This window comes from Elaeis guineensis, chromosome 8 (genome assembly GCF_000442705.2).
Source record: "Elaeis guineensis isolate ETL-2024a chromosome 8, EG11, whole genome shotgun sequence".
NCBI lineage: Eukaryota > Viridiplantae > Streptophyta > Magnoliopsida > Arecales > Arecaceae > Elaeis > Elaeis guineensis.
In genome coordinates this window covers 2,874,446-2,888,983 of record NC_026000.2, presented here as the reverse complement: position 1 = coordinate 2,888,983, position 14,538 = coordinate 2,874,446, and positions in this window count along the sequence as shown.

The window sequence follows — 14,538 nt, the reverse complement described above, 5'->3', positions numbered from 1 at the left end:
AAAAAAAATTATGACTTCCTGTGTGTAGAAAATCATAATTTGATCGTAAGGCATAATTTTTTTGGAACAGAAAGAATATTTTTGTCATTCAAAATTTAAAATAAAAAAATAAAATTACAGATATTAAATATGCTATTAAATACGTGTTGGAAAGTGGTGGCTATATATTCCAAGTTGGTTGGATGGTGCGCTCCATGTCATCTTCTCTTTTTTTTTGTGTGAGAACTCGAAAGCTCCATGTCATCTTCTCTTTTTTTTTATGTGAGAACTCGAAAGAACCACAGGACCTTATACCACTAACAAGATCCTAAAGATATCAGACGAATAGAATGTGATGAACAAGAACAAGATCAGCTAAACAGAACCTGTGAAAACTAGGTAACTGTTGCGGCCAATCCCCCGTCGCCTGATCGTCGGGAACGAACGCCTGCAGAAGAAAGTCCGCACTGACCGGAGGCGGCTTCGGCGGGGACCCTCTGACGGTCAAGTCAGAGAGGAGACTAGGCAACAGTGAGAAGAAAGCAAAGAACTCAACGAGAGAGAGAGAGAGCAAGCCTGTGTCTTTTTTTCAGGGCCTCTAGCACTGTAGCCTTCCCCGATATATATAGTGGAGCGTAGTATGGCGCCGTCATTAATGACGCAGACAATTGAGGAATTGTCAACTCACTGTTGACTGTCAGAGTCGTCGTGAAAGTGTCACGTCGCCGTGGGACTGTCAAATCACTAGGGTTGACAATGCCCTAGGCGGGATAATGCCCTTAGGCGGTAGTGCCGCATGCTGCTGTCAGGGCTGACAGTCTCTGGCAGCAGTACGGTGATCGGAAGAGTCGACCGACCTTAGGTCGGTGGCCAGCTGAGTGGCGTCGGATGGAGATTCGGACCCCTCCGACGGTCAGTCGGGCATGTTGCGAGAGTCGACCATCGGACTCCCTGGTGCAGTCGGTCGGGAGAGCGGAGAAGGTCTGCCCGGCCGACATATCCTCAGTCGGTAGAGAGCCGTTAATCGGTCGGTAACGTCGTCCGACGATTGGTCGGTCGGCCGGTCGGTCGGTCGGGTATGCCCGATTATAAGTCGGTATGAGCGGGGTCGGTCGGTATTCCCTAACAGTTGCCCCCCTCCACTCCTGAGTCGGACGGCGTGCTGGCCAATGCTTTCGTTTGGGCAGCGACGCTGGGCGAAAAGGAGTGGATTTGCTGTGTGCCAAGTTCCGACCGTACCGCGGGTCGATATGATGTCAGGCGTCTCATGAATGCAGAGCGATTCGCTGGCGTCAGGTGTCCAGTCGGTGTCAGGTGTCCCGTCCCATCGGAAAAGGGAACCGCCGTTCCCGCCGTCCCTTCGGGGATACGAAACGTCGCGGCCTTTACGCCACGTGGCGTGCGGCCATTGGGACGGGTTTGTTGGAGCGGATGGAGGTGACGTGGCTCGATCTGAAGGTGGGTGCGTCGAACCGTCGGACGGACGGACGGCCCGGATGATGCCACGTGGCGGGATCTGGGGACTCTTCGTTGGTTGTGCCTTCATCTCGACCGTCGGGGGGTACTATATATACAGGGTCGCCCCTATTCAATTTTTTACCTCCCTCATTTCGCTGTCAAGACTCTGTCCGCGTAATTTCCTATCCCAGGTACTCTCCTCCGCTTCTCTTTTTCTCAGTAATTCCTTCTCGTTCTTCTGAGGGCCATCACCATCTTCACCATCTCCTTCCTCTTTATTCCCTACCGTTTGTTTCAGTCCATGGCCAGAACATCTCCATGAGGTGGTCGGTCGGGAGAGCCGACTGACGACACTCGATCGACCCCGAAGGTGGAGGTTTCTTCACTTTCGGGGTCGAACGTCGATCGGCTCCGGGAGCAATATCGCATCCCGGGGCAGTTTCGGCTGTTCGCCCCTGGTGCCGACGGTCGGGTCAACAGCCCGCTTGAGGGCCAGGTGGCCTTCTACTTGGAGGACCTCCGGGCTGGCCTTTGTTTCCCGGTTCCGGAGTTCGTCCGAAACATCCTTGACTATTACGGGCTGTGCCCGGCATAACTCGCGCCGAACTCAGTTCGGCTGATAGTCAGCTTCGTGCTTCTGTGTCGGCTTTTGCCGATCGATCCTCGGATCTCCCTCTTCCGAGCTTTCTTCGTCCTCCGACCCCATCCTAAAGTCCGAGGGTGGTGGTACTTCGTTCCTCGGAAGGGGCTCTCCTTCATTACTGGTCTTCCGTCGTCCATTCATGGATGGAAGAACCAGTTCTTCTTTGCATCATCTTCCATTCCGTGGGGGTTCCCTGTCCGTTGGGGGAATCTCCGAACTGAGCCGAACGAGAACAGTCGGGTGGAGGCTGAAGATCGGAAGGACTTTCATCGGCTGAAGGACATCTCGGTGCCGAAGCAGAGTGAGCTCATCACCGAGCAGGCCCTGTACGACGTCGGACTCAGCCCGGTCCCCCGCCTAGGTCGGTTTTTCATTTTTCTTGCCCTTTTTCTCCTTTTCGTTTCTTCTTTACGGTACTGACCATCTGTCGTCCTTCTGCAGACATGCCGTCGAGATCATGACTGATGACAGCCGACGTACGTCAGTACGCCGTCCGAAAGAGGCCGGCGCAAGGGGCCGGACCGTCGCGGCCTCCCAAGAGGCCCCACGCAGCTCCGTCGAGCGAACCGACTGGGTCGGGGGTGGAGCCTGTCATCGCACTGTCGGCGCCGACAGTGCTTGTCGAAGTTCCATCCGAGGGACCGTCGGGCGAGGGCGCTGCTTCGCCCGAAAGAAGGGCGGCTGAGTCGGTAGATGGCGCGCCGGCCACCCAGCAGGCAGAGGAGGACCGGGGGGAGGCCCACGAACCCGAGCGACCAGCGCCCGCTGCTGCCGTGCCGTCAGTCGAGACTCGGTCGGGCTCAAGCCTGCCGTCGATCTCCGACGTCAGGGCCTGGGCCTCCGATCGAGGGAAGGCCCCCATGGCGTCGGGCGACGAAGGACGGTCGACCGATGGAGGATCGACTGACTTCCCACTCCCCGAAGGTGCGTCAGGCTTGGCCAACCACGACTTGGCCAGGACACTATGCCAGGCGCTCCTTCTTCCTGCCGACATTGAGGCGATGAAGAACCAGCGTGTCTCCGACATGCTGTCTTCATTTTATCCGATGATGATCCGAGTAAGCTCCTCTTTCCTTTGCCTTTAACGTAGCTCCCGTAAGTTTGGTCCCTTAACGGTCGGTTTTATTTTGTGCAGCTGGTCTTCAATATATCCGAGCTAAAGGCCGGATACCGAAAGTTCGGCGACATGCGCGCGGCCTGGAGAGACAAGGTCGCGGGCCTCGAAGCCGACAAGGTTATCCTGGTCGACCAGCTGCAACAATCGGTCGACCGGGAGGGCCGACTTGAGGGGGAGGTCTCCCGACTCAAGGGAGCCTTTGCGACGTCGGAGTCGGAGCTGCAGTCGGCCAGGGATGACGCAAAAAAAAAGTCCCGAACCGTCCGTCGGCTTCGGCACGAGCGAGACAACTTTGCCAAGGAGCTGGAGGCCGACCGCGAGCAGCTCCGAGTAAGCCTCGAAAATCTTGCCAAGGCCGAAGAAGGCTTGTCCATCACCCAGGCCGACGCAGACATCACGAAGGTCGAAGCAGAGTCAGCGAAGGAGGCCTTGGGTCGGGCCGTCGAAGACTTTCGTGACTCGAAAGAGTACCGAGAAGAGCTTCTGGAGAGCGGCTTCCTTTCGTACCGGGTCAGGTACGAGGATGCTCGAGAAGCCGTTCGAGGTCTGTACCCGAAAATTGACCTCAGCAGCATAGTTCTGCCAGAATCGGAGGCCCCAGCTGTGGAGGAAACGGCCGAACCAGCATCGGAAGGCCTTTCCACCAGGGCGGAAGCCGAAGAAGACGTAGAGCAGGCTACTGAAGATCAGGCGGCCCCGACTGCCGAAGCCAGAGTGGATTTGCCGACCGTCCCCCGTCGCTATCCAGTGGAGGAGGCCGACTCCGATGATTAGTCGATTTTTGTCTTTCTTTTTTGCTTTTGTTCCGGCTTGTATTCGGGCTTCGGCCCAACTTTGTAAAGCCCATTTTGATCTTCAATGAAATCAGAGTCTTGGACTTAAACTTTTTTCCTCTGCTTGTTTTTCTCTTTTCATGTGTCGTGGAGTGCATCCGAATGCATAAGTCGCTAACCCATATAGATCAGTTAGGACGTTCGGCAATTCGTGCCGCGATGAAGGTAGAACAAGTCCTGACATTGGCTCGACCTTTCGATGGTCAAGGGCCTAAGTCGGGCGTCCTTCGCCCGGCTGTTAGTCGGGCGCTTCCGTTGAGTCAGAAGTCGACCGACCGTCGGATAAAGCTTGGCAGTCGGGTTTCTTCTGACGCGTTCAGTCGGTTGTCGTCTGGCGCGTTCAGTCGGAGAAATGATGATAAGTCGGATTTCGATACCCTTGTGTCGGGTATTTATACTGCGCCTCTTGATATACGGTGGTAAGCCGAATATCGTCCGACCGGCCGTAGCTCGGTCGGTGAGTCATAAATGCGACTGTGGTCGCGTCGTGTGATAGACGGTGGCAAGCCGAATATCCTTCGATCGGCCGTAGCTCGGTCGGTAAGTTGCGACGGCGGTCGCGTAGGCATTTCGCCTTTTTTCGGTCGGGGCTCAATATGTAAGTTAGCCGATAGTCTGGCCCGAAAGTTCGACCGTAGAAGGAGTGTCAACTCCCATCGCCGTGGATGGTTCGGCCCTTGTGAGCGTCCGACACGTCGTCGGCCATCGGTTTCACGCAGACACATTCCGAGTCGGGACGTCGGGACTCGATCTTCTTGGTGAGCGCCGATCGTCAGTCGAAGAGTTAAAACTCCAAAATTTGAAAATGGATTTGTATTCCGAATGAACAAGTACAAAGTTCATTGGTGATACAACTTCAGGTTGTCGGCGTTCCAGGTCCGGAGAATGGGTTTTCCTTCCAGAGTCTCCAGTCGGTAAGCCCTCGGCCCATAGGTGTCTGCTACCATGTAGGGTCCTTCCCAATTCGGAGCCAGCTTCCCTTGGTCTAGGGGCTTCGAGACTTCTGCCTTTCTCAGGACCAAGTCACCAGGCCTGAAAAGCTTTGGTCCAACCTTGGCATTGTAATATCGGGCTACCTTCTGTCGGTATGAAGCCATACGAAGTTGAGCCTCGTTCCGTAGTTCGGGGAGGAGGTCTAGGTCGGCTCTCCGGCAATCAGAGTTGTCCGGCTCTCGATACCGCTCGACTCTGGTAGATGGCAGCCCAATCTCGAGTGGAATCATCGTCTCCGTACCATAGGCCAAACTGAAAGGCGACTCCCCGATCGGAACGCGGAGGGTCGTTCGGTAAGCCCACAGGACGGAGCCCAGCTCGTCGACCCAGAGGCCTTTGGCTTCATTCAGTCGGGTTTTGAGTCCGTGTAGTATGGTCCGATTGGTCATCTCGACTTCTCCATTGGACTGCGGGTGCCCGACAGAAGTCAGTCGGTGCGTGATGCAAAACCTCGTACAGAAGTCTCAGAAGTCTTGGTTGTCGAATTATCGCCCATTATCGGTGATAATGGTATGCGGCAACCCGAACCTGAAGATGATGGATTTTTGGACGAAGTCCTCCATCTTTCGTTCGGTAATCTGTGCCAGGGGCTCGACTTCCATCCACTTGGTGAAGTAGTCGATGGCGACGACTATGAACTTTCTTTGGCCCGATGCTGGAGGGAAAGGATCGAGAATGTCGACCCCCCACTGAGCGAAGGGCCATGGAGCGACAATAGGAGTGATTTGGCTGGCTGGTCGGTATTGTATATTGGCATATTTCTGGCATGGTTCACACTTTCGGACCAACTCAGCCGCGTCCTTCCTCAGGGTGGGCCAGTAGTAACCCTGTCGCAGGACTTTGTAGGCTAGGGATTTGCCCCCCAAGTGACTCCCGCAGATTCCTTCATGCACTTCTCGGAGAGCATAATCTGCGTCGGTCGGTCCCAAGCACCTGAGCAAGGGGAGAAAAAATGACCTTTTGTAGAGTCGGCCATCCATGATCACATATTGGGAGGCCGACCATCGGAGCCGTCGGGCCTCCGTGGGATCTTCAGGGCTGATCCCGTCGGTCAGGAACCGAACAATCGGATCCATCCAGCATGGTTCAGCTGTCAGTCGTAGCACCTCTTCGACCCGATCGACACTCGACTGCTCGAGGTTCTCCACGAACGTCCGGCCCAAAGAGTCGAAAGCGGAGGTCGCCAGTCTGGAGAGTGCGTCGGCCCGGACGTTCTCCGACCTAGGGATGTGAAAAATTTCAAAATACTCGAGGTGCGTCACGAGATCCTTCACTTTCTGGAGATATTTGGCCATGGCTGGATCTTGCGCCTCGAATTCACCTTTGACCTGCCCCACGATCAGCTGAGAATCGGAGAATGCCCGAAGGCTGTCGATCCCAAGCTCCCTCGCCATCCTCAAGCCGGCGAGGAGCGCTTCGTACTCGGCTTGGTTATTGGAGGCTTTGAAGTCGAATCGGAGGGCGTACTCGGTGACTACCCCATCCGAGTTGGTGAGCAGGAACCCAGCCCCGCTCCCCTGAGCGTTTGAAGCTCCGTCGATGTGCAGCACCCAGGTGGAGGCTGGGTCAGGCTTAGTGACCGCGTCTCGTCCGGGGTCCGCGCCTTCCGACCCCTGGTCGGTCGTCGGGCATTCGACGATGAAGTCAGCCAGGACCTGGGCCTTTAAGGCAGGTCGCAGTCGGTACTGTATGTCAAACTCACTGAGCTTCATCGTCCACTTCGCCAGTCGTCCCGATGTATCAGGTCGGCGCAATATCGCCCTCAGGGGCTGGTTGGTGAGAACCACAATGGCATGCGCCTGGAAGTATGGGCGGAGTCGCTGTGCGGAGACGGTCAGGGCAAAAATCATCTTTTCCATCTCCGAGTATCTAGCTTCAGCGTCGCGGAGCACTTTGCTGGTATAGTAGATAGGCTGATGGATTCGGCTCTCGTTCTCTCGGACGAGCACCGAACTGATCGCCTCTGGGGAGGTGGTCTAATAGAGATACAATGTCTCCCCGACCCCCGGCTTTACTAGCAGCGGCGGGAAAGTCAAGTACCTCTTCAGATCTTCGAAGGCCTGTTGGCACTCATCCGACCAAGAGAAGCCCTTCGCCTGCCTCAGAGTTTTGAAGAACGGGAGACACCTTTCAGCCGATCGAGAGATGAATCGACTGAGGGCAACGATCTTTCCGTTCAGTTGCTGGATCTCCTTCTTGGTGTTTGGATGGCGCATGTCGATGATTGCCTTTATTTTCTCAGGGTTAGCCTCGATTCCTCGCTGTGAGACGAGGAATCCGAGAAACTTCCACGAGGTCATCCCAAAAGCGCACTTAGCCGGATTCAGCTTCATTCGATGTTGTCGTAGAGTACGGAAGGTTTCTTCGAGATCCAAGATATGATCCGAAATCTGCGTACTTTTCGCCAGCATGTCATCCACGTATACTTCCATATTGCGCCCAATCTGGTCCTTAAAGACCTTATTGACAAGTCATTGGTAGGTGGCGCCGGCATTCTTCGACAAACTAGACCTGAAGATTCCACGGAGGCCCGGCGGCTCCGATGGTCGGCCTCCCAATATGTGATCATGGATGGCCGACTCTACAAAAGGTCGTTCTCCCTTCCCTTACTCAGGTGCTTGAGACCGACCGACGCAGATTATGCTCTCTGAGAAGTGCACGAAGGAATCTGTGGGAGTCACTTGGGGGACAAATTCCTAGCCTACAAAGTCCTGCGACAGGGTTACTACTGGCCCACCTTGAGGAAGGACGCGGCTGAGTTGGTCCGGAAGTGCGAACCATGCCAGAAATACGCCAACATACAACACCGACCAGCCAGCCAAATCACTCCTATTATCGCTCCATGGCCCTTCGCTCAATGGGGGGTCGACATTCTCGGTCCTTTCCCTCCAGCATCGGACCTAAGAAAGTTCATAGTCGTCGCCATCGACTACTTCACCAAGTGGATGGAAGCCGAGCCCCTGGCGCAGATTATCGAACGAAAGATGGAGGACTTCGTCCAAAAATCCATCATCTTTAGGTTCGGGTTGCCGCATACCATTATCACCGACAATGGGCGACAATTTGACAACCAAGACTTCAGAGACTTCTGCGTGAGGTTTCGCATCACGCACCGACTGACTTCTGTCGGGCACCCGCAGTCCAATGGGGAAGTCGAGGTGACCAACCGGATCATACTATACGGGCTCAAAACCCGACTGAATGAAGCCAAAGGCCTCTGGATCGACGAGCTGGGCTCCGTCCTGTGGGCTTACCGAACGACCCCCCACGTTTCGATCAGAGAGTCACCTTTCAGTTTGGCCTATGGGACAGAGGCAATGATTCCACTCGAGATTGGGCTGCCATCTACCAGGGTCGAGCGGTATCGAGAGCCGGACAACTCTGATTGCCGGAGAGCCGACCTAGACCTCCTCCCCGAACTACGGAACGATGCTCAACTTCGCATGGCTTCATACCGACAGAAGATAGCCTGATATTACAACGCCAAGGTCAGACCAAAGCTTTTCAGACCTGGTGACTTAGTCCTGAGAAAGGCAGAAGTCTCGAAGCCCCTGGACCAAGGGAAGCTGGCTCCGAATTGGGAAGGGCCCTACATGGTAGTAGACACCTATGGGCCAAGGGCTTACCGACTGGAGACTCTGGAAGGGAAACCCATTCTCCGGACCTGGAACGCCGACAACCTGAAGTTGTATCACCAATGAACTTTGTACTTGTTCATTCGGAATACAAATTCAGTTTCAAATTTTGGAGTTTTAACTCTTCGACCGACGATCGGCGCTCACCAAGAAGGTCGAGTCCCGACATCCCGACTCGGACTAAGTGTCCGTGTGAAACCGACGGCCGACGACATGTCGGACGCTCACAAGGGCCGAACCATCCACGGCGATGGGAGTTGACACTCCTTCTACGGTCGAACTTTCGGGTCAGACTATCGGCCAACTTACATATTGAGCCCCGACCAAAGAAAGGCGAAATGCCTACGCGACCGCCGTCGCAACTTACCGACCGAACTATGATCGGTCGAAGGATATTCGGCTTGCCACCGTCTATCACACGACACGACCACAGTCGCATTTATGACTCACCGACCGAGCTACGGCTGGCCGGACGATATTCGGCTTACCACCGTATATCAAGAGGCGCAGTATGAATACCCGACACAAGGGTATCGGGATCCGACTTGTCATCGTTTCTCCGACTAAATGCGTCGGACGATAATCGACTGAACGCGTCAGAAGAAACCCGACTGCCAAGCTTTATCCGACGGTCGGTCGGCTTCTGACTCAACGGATGCGCCCGACTAATAGCCGGGCGAAGGACGCCCGACTTAGGCCCCTGACCATCGAAAGGTCGAGCCAAAGTCGGGACTTGTTCTACCTTCGTGGCGGCATGAATTGCCGAACGTCCTAACTGATCTATATGGGTTAGCGACTTACGTGTTCGAAAGCATGCCACAACACATAAAAAGAGAGAGACAAGCGGAGGAAAAAAGTTTAAGTCCAAGACTTTGATTCCATTGAAGATCAAAAAGGGCTTTACAAAGTTGGGCCGAAGCCCGAATACAAGCCGGAGCAAAAGCAAAAAAGGAAAACAAAAACCGACTAATCATCGGAGTCGGCCTCCTCCACTGGATAGCGATGGGGGACGGTCGACGAATCCGCTCTGGCTTCGGCAGTCGGGGCCACCTGATCTTCAGTAGCCTGCTCTACGTCTTCTTCGGCTTCCGCCCTGGTGGAAAGGCCTTCCGATGCTAGTTCGGCCGTCTCCTCCACGGTTGGGGCCTCCGATTCTGACAGAACTATGCTGCTGAGGTCAATTTTCGGGTACAGGCCTCGAACGGCTTCCCGAGCATCCTCGTACCCGACCCGGTACGAAAGGAAGCCGCTCTCCAAAAGCTCTTCTCGGTACTCTTTCGAGTCACGAAAGTCTTCGACGGCCCGACCCAAGGCCTCCTTCGTCGACTCTGCTTCGGCCTTCGCGATGTCTGCGTCGGTCTGGGTGATGGACAAGCCTTCTTCGGCCTTGGCAAGATTTTCGAGGCTTACTCGGAGCTGCTCGCGGTCGGCCTCCAGCTCCTTGGCAAAGTTGTCTCGCTCGTGCCGAAGCCGGCGGACGGTTCGGGACTTTTTCTTTGCGTCATCCCTGGCCGACTGCAGCTCCGACTTCGACGTCGCAAAGGCTTCCTTGAGTCGGGAGACCTCCCCCTCAAGTCGGCCCTCCCGATCGACCGACTGTTGCAGCTGGTCGACCAGGATAACCTTGTCGGCTTCAAGGCCCGCGACCTTGTCTCTCCAGGCCGCGCGCATGTCGCCGAACTTTCGGTATCCGGCCTCTAGCTCGGATATATTGAAGACCAGCTGCACAAAATAAAACTGACCGTTAAGGGACCAAACTTACGGGAGCTACGTTAAAGGCAAAGGAAAGAGGAGCTTACCCGGATCATCATCGGATAAAATGAAGACAGCATGTCGGAGACACGCTGGTTCTTCATCGCCTCAATGTCGGCAGGAAGAAGGAGCGCCTGGCATAGTCTCCTGGCCAAGTCGTGGTTGGCCAGGCCCGACGCACCTTCGGAGAGTGAGAAGTCGGTCGATCCTCCATCGATCGATCGTCCTTCGTCGCCCGACGCCATGGGGGCCTTCCCTCGGTCGGAGGCCCAGGCCCTGACGTCGGAGATCGACGGCAGGCTTGAGCCCGATCGAGTCTCGACCGACGGCACGGCAGCAGCGGGCGCTGGTCGCTCAGGTTCGTGGGCCTCCCCCCAATCCTCCTCTGCCTGCTGGGCGGTCGGCGCGCCATCTACCGACTCAGCTGCCCTTCTTTCGGGCGAAGCAGCGCCCTTGCCCGACGGTCCTTCGGACGGGACTTTGACAAGCACTGTTGGCGCCGACAATGCGATGACGGGCTCCGCCCCCGACCCAGTCGGTTCGCTCGACGGAGCTGCGTGGGGCCTCTTGGGAGGCCGCGACGGTCTGGCCCCTTACGCCGGCCTCTTTCGGATGGCGTACTGACGTACGTCGGCTGCCGTCAGTCGTGATCTCGGCAGCATGTCTGCAGAAGGACGCCAGATGGTCAGTACCGTAAAGAAGAAACGAAAAGGAGAGAAAGGGCAAGAAAAATGAAAAACCGACCTAGGCGGGGGATCGGACTGAGGTCGGCATCGTACAGAACCTGCTCGATGACGAGCTCACTCTGCTTCGGCACCGAGATATCCTTCAGCCGGTGGAAGTCCTCCCGGTCTTCATCCTCCACCCGACTGTTCTCGTTCGGCTCAGTTCGGAGATTCCCCCAACGGATAGGAAACCCCCACGGAATGGAAGATGATGCAAAGAAGAACTGGTTCTTCCATCCGTGAATGGATGACGGAAGACCAGTAATGAAGAAGAGCCCCTTCCGAGGAATGAAGTACCACCACCCTCGAGCTTTAGGATGGGGTCGGAGGACGAAAAAAGCTCGGAAGAGGGAGATCCGAGGATCGGTCGGCAAAAGTCGACACAGAAGCGCGAAGCTGACTATCAGCCGAACTGAGTTCGGTGCGAGTTATACCGGGCACAGCCCGTAATAGTCAAGGATGTTTCGGACGAACTCCGAAACCGGGAAACGAAGGCCAGCCTGGAGGTCCTCCAAGTAGAAGGCCACCTGGCCCTCAGGCGGGCTGTTGACCCGACCGTCGGCACCTGGGGCGAACAGCTGAAACTGCCCTGGGATGCGGTATTGCTCCCGGAGCCGATCGACGTTCGGCCCCGAAAGTGAAGAAACCTCCACCTCCGGGGTCGACCGAGTGTCGTCAGTCGGCTCTCCCGACCGACCACCTCGTGGAGACGTTCTAGCCATGGACTGAAACAAACGGTAGGGAATAAAGAGGAAGGAGATGGTGAAGATGGTGATGGCCCTCAGAAGAACGAGAAGGAATTACTGAGAAAAAGAGAAGCGGAGGAGAGTACCTGGGATAAGGAATTACGCGGACAGAGTCTTGACAGCGAAATGAGGGAGGTAAAAAATTGAATAGGGGCGACCCTGTATATATAGTACCCCCGACGGTCGAGATGAAGGCACGACCAACGAGGAGTCCCCAGATCCCGCCACGTGGCGTCATCCGAGCCGTCCGTTCGCCCAACGGTTCGACGCACCCACCTTCAGATCGAGCCACGTCACCTGCATCCGCTCCAACAAATCTGTCCCAATGGCCGCACGCCACGTGGCGTAAAGGCCGCGACGTTTCGTATCCCCGAAAGGACGGCGGGAACGGCGGTTCCCCTTCCCGATGGGACGGGACACCTGACACCGACTGGACACCTGACGCCAGCGAATCGCTCGGCATTCATGAGACGCCTGACATCATATCGACCTGCGGTACGGTCGGAACTTGGCACACAGTAAATCCACTCCTTTTCGTCCGACGTCGCTGCCCAAACGAAAGCATTGGCCAGCGCGCCGTCCGACTCAGGAGTGGAGGGGGGCAACTGTTAGAAAATACCGACTGACCCCGCTCACGCCGACTTATAATCGGGCATACCCGATCGGACAACGTTACCGACCGATTAACGGCTCTCTACCGACTGAGGATATGTCGGTCGGGCAGACCTTCTCCGCTCTCCCGACCGACTGCACCAGGAAGTCCGATGGCCGACTCTCGCAACATGCCCGACTGACCGTCGGAGGGGTCCGAATCTCCACCCGACGCCACTCAGCTGGCCACCGACCTAAGGTCGGTCGACTCTTCCGATCGCCGTACTGCTGCCAGAGACTGTCAGCCCTGACAGCAGCATGCGGCACTGCCGCCTAAGGGCATTATCCCGCCTAGGGCATTGTCAACCCTAGTGATTTAACAGCGCCACGGCGACGTGACACTTTCACGGCGACTCTGACAGTCTACAGTGAGTTGACAATTCCTCAATTGTCTGCGCCATTAATGACGGCGCCATACTACGCTCCACTATATATATCGGGGAAGGCTACAGTGCTAGAGGCTCTGAAAAAAAGACACAGGCTTGCTCTCTTTCTCTCTCTCGTTAAGTTTTTTGCTTTCTTCTCACTGTTGCCTAGTCTTCTCTCTGACTTGACCGTCGGAGGGTCCCCGCCGGAGCCGCCTCCGGTCAGTGCGGATTTTCTTCTGCAGACGTTCGTTCCCGACGATCAGACGACGGGGGGATTGGCCGCAACAAGTTCTTTTTGTTATTTTCATTTCTTTCTCTTGCTCTATTTCATATTTGAAGTTGGAAATTCCTCCCCTTTCATATCCAACAGAAGAAAAGAACGTAGATGATGATGATAGAAAATGGAAATGGCCTAGTGTGTACAATGAACTTTAAATGGCAATGTTCAATCATTGGCATGGAGGCCCCCAACAGGGTTTGGGCCTTTGCCAGGATCCAGGCCATGTTATTAAGTGGTAGAACAACTTATCATAACCAGCTTCCTCCTAACCACTCCACTAATTCTAGTTTGATAACCAGCAAGGTGTCCAGCTTTGGCTCACCTATATTCTCATATCAATGAGATTCCAGGCTCGACTGATCCTTCTCTGTGGTGGAGTTGCAAGCCATGGTGAACTACGATCAAATTTGGATCAACATGGGTGGGTTCAGGCACATGTTCCCAACCATAGGGCCAACGTGGCTGTTAAGCAATAACTTGTTGGAGGAGATAACTGAAGTACAGATGAAGATCCAAGTTTTGTAACTTGAACATGGTGTTGGTGCATTAGCATATGGCTATCACGTGGTGCAAAGACTTGTACTGCTCTCGTGGGGCAACTGCCTTCATATCATATTTAGATCTGTAAGCGGGCTTTGCGGCACAACAAATAAATCAATTTTTCTCGATAATGAGACAGTTTTACATAAATAATCAAAAAATGGATGTCTATGATGCCATAACAATTCTACCTCTCGTTGCTGCTCCCAGAACTGAGTTGGCTGATTCGAGGCAAATCGAGGTCATTCTTAGGGTTGTGGGATGTGAGCGGAAAAGATTGAATCTACAATAGAAGCTCTTTATTAGAGTTGTTTTTAATGGGACGCTCCAATGCTCAAATCCGTCAAGAACCAAAAAACAGTGCAAAGAAGAGAGCAAGAGGGGCTTAAGAGCATACATGGGTCCCCTATTGCTTCCCTATTTATAGAGGGAGGCTAGTGGCGGCTTCCACAGCGGATGGTGGTTATAATTGTGGAGATCATGTTCTATTTGTCACATATGATCGAGGTGAGTTTCATCTGGCTGTTTCGGACATGTTATCTAGGCCGTGGGATCTGATGGCAATCCCATGTGTAACTACAACTAGGAAGTTCGGCTTGGCAAAATCATGATTTCACCTCGGCATAGTCTAAGGCCAATAGGTCATGTAAGTTTGAGATGGCTTCTCTTCCGTCCGGATTGAGGTCGGCTATATGCCCCTGTATCATTATCCTTTTCCTGTTAATGTTGTAAATATGAGTTTGGAACCTTCATATTGCGATTTTTGCATCACAAAATTTTGTACTATTGTGGATAGTCATTAGAAGTGCAATTGAGTC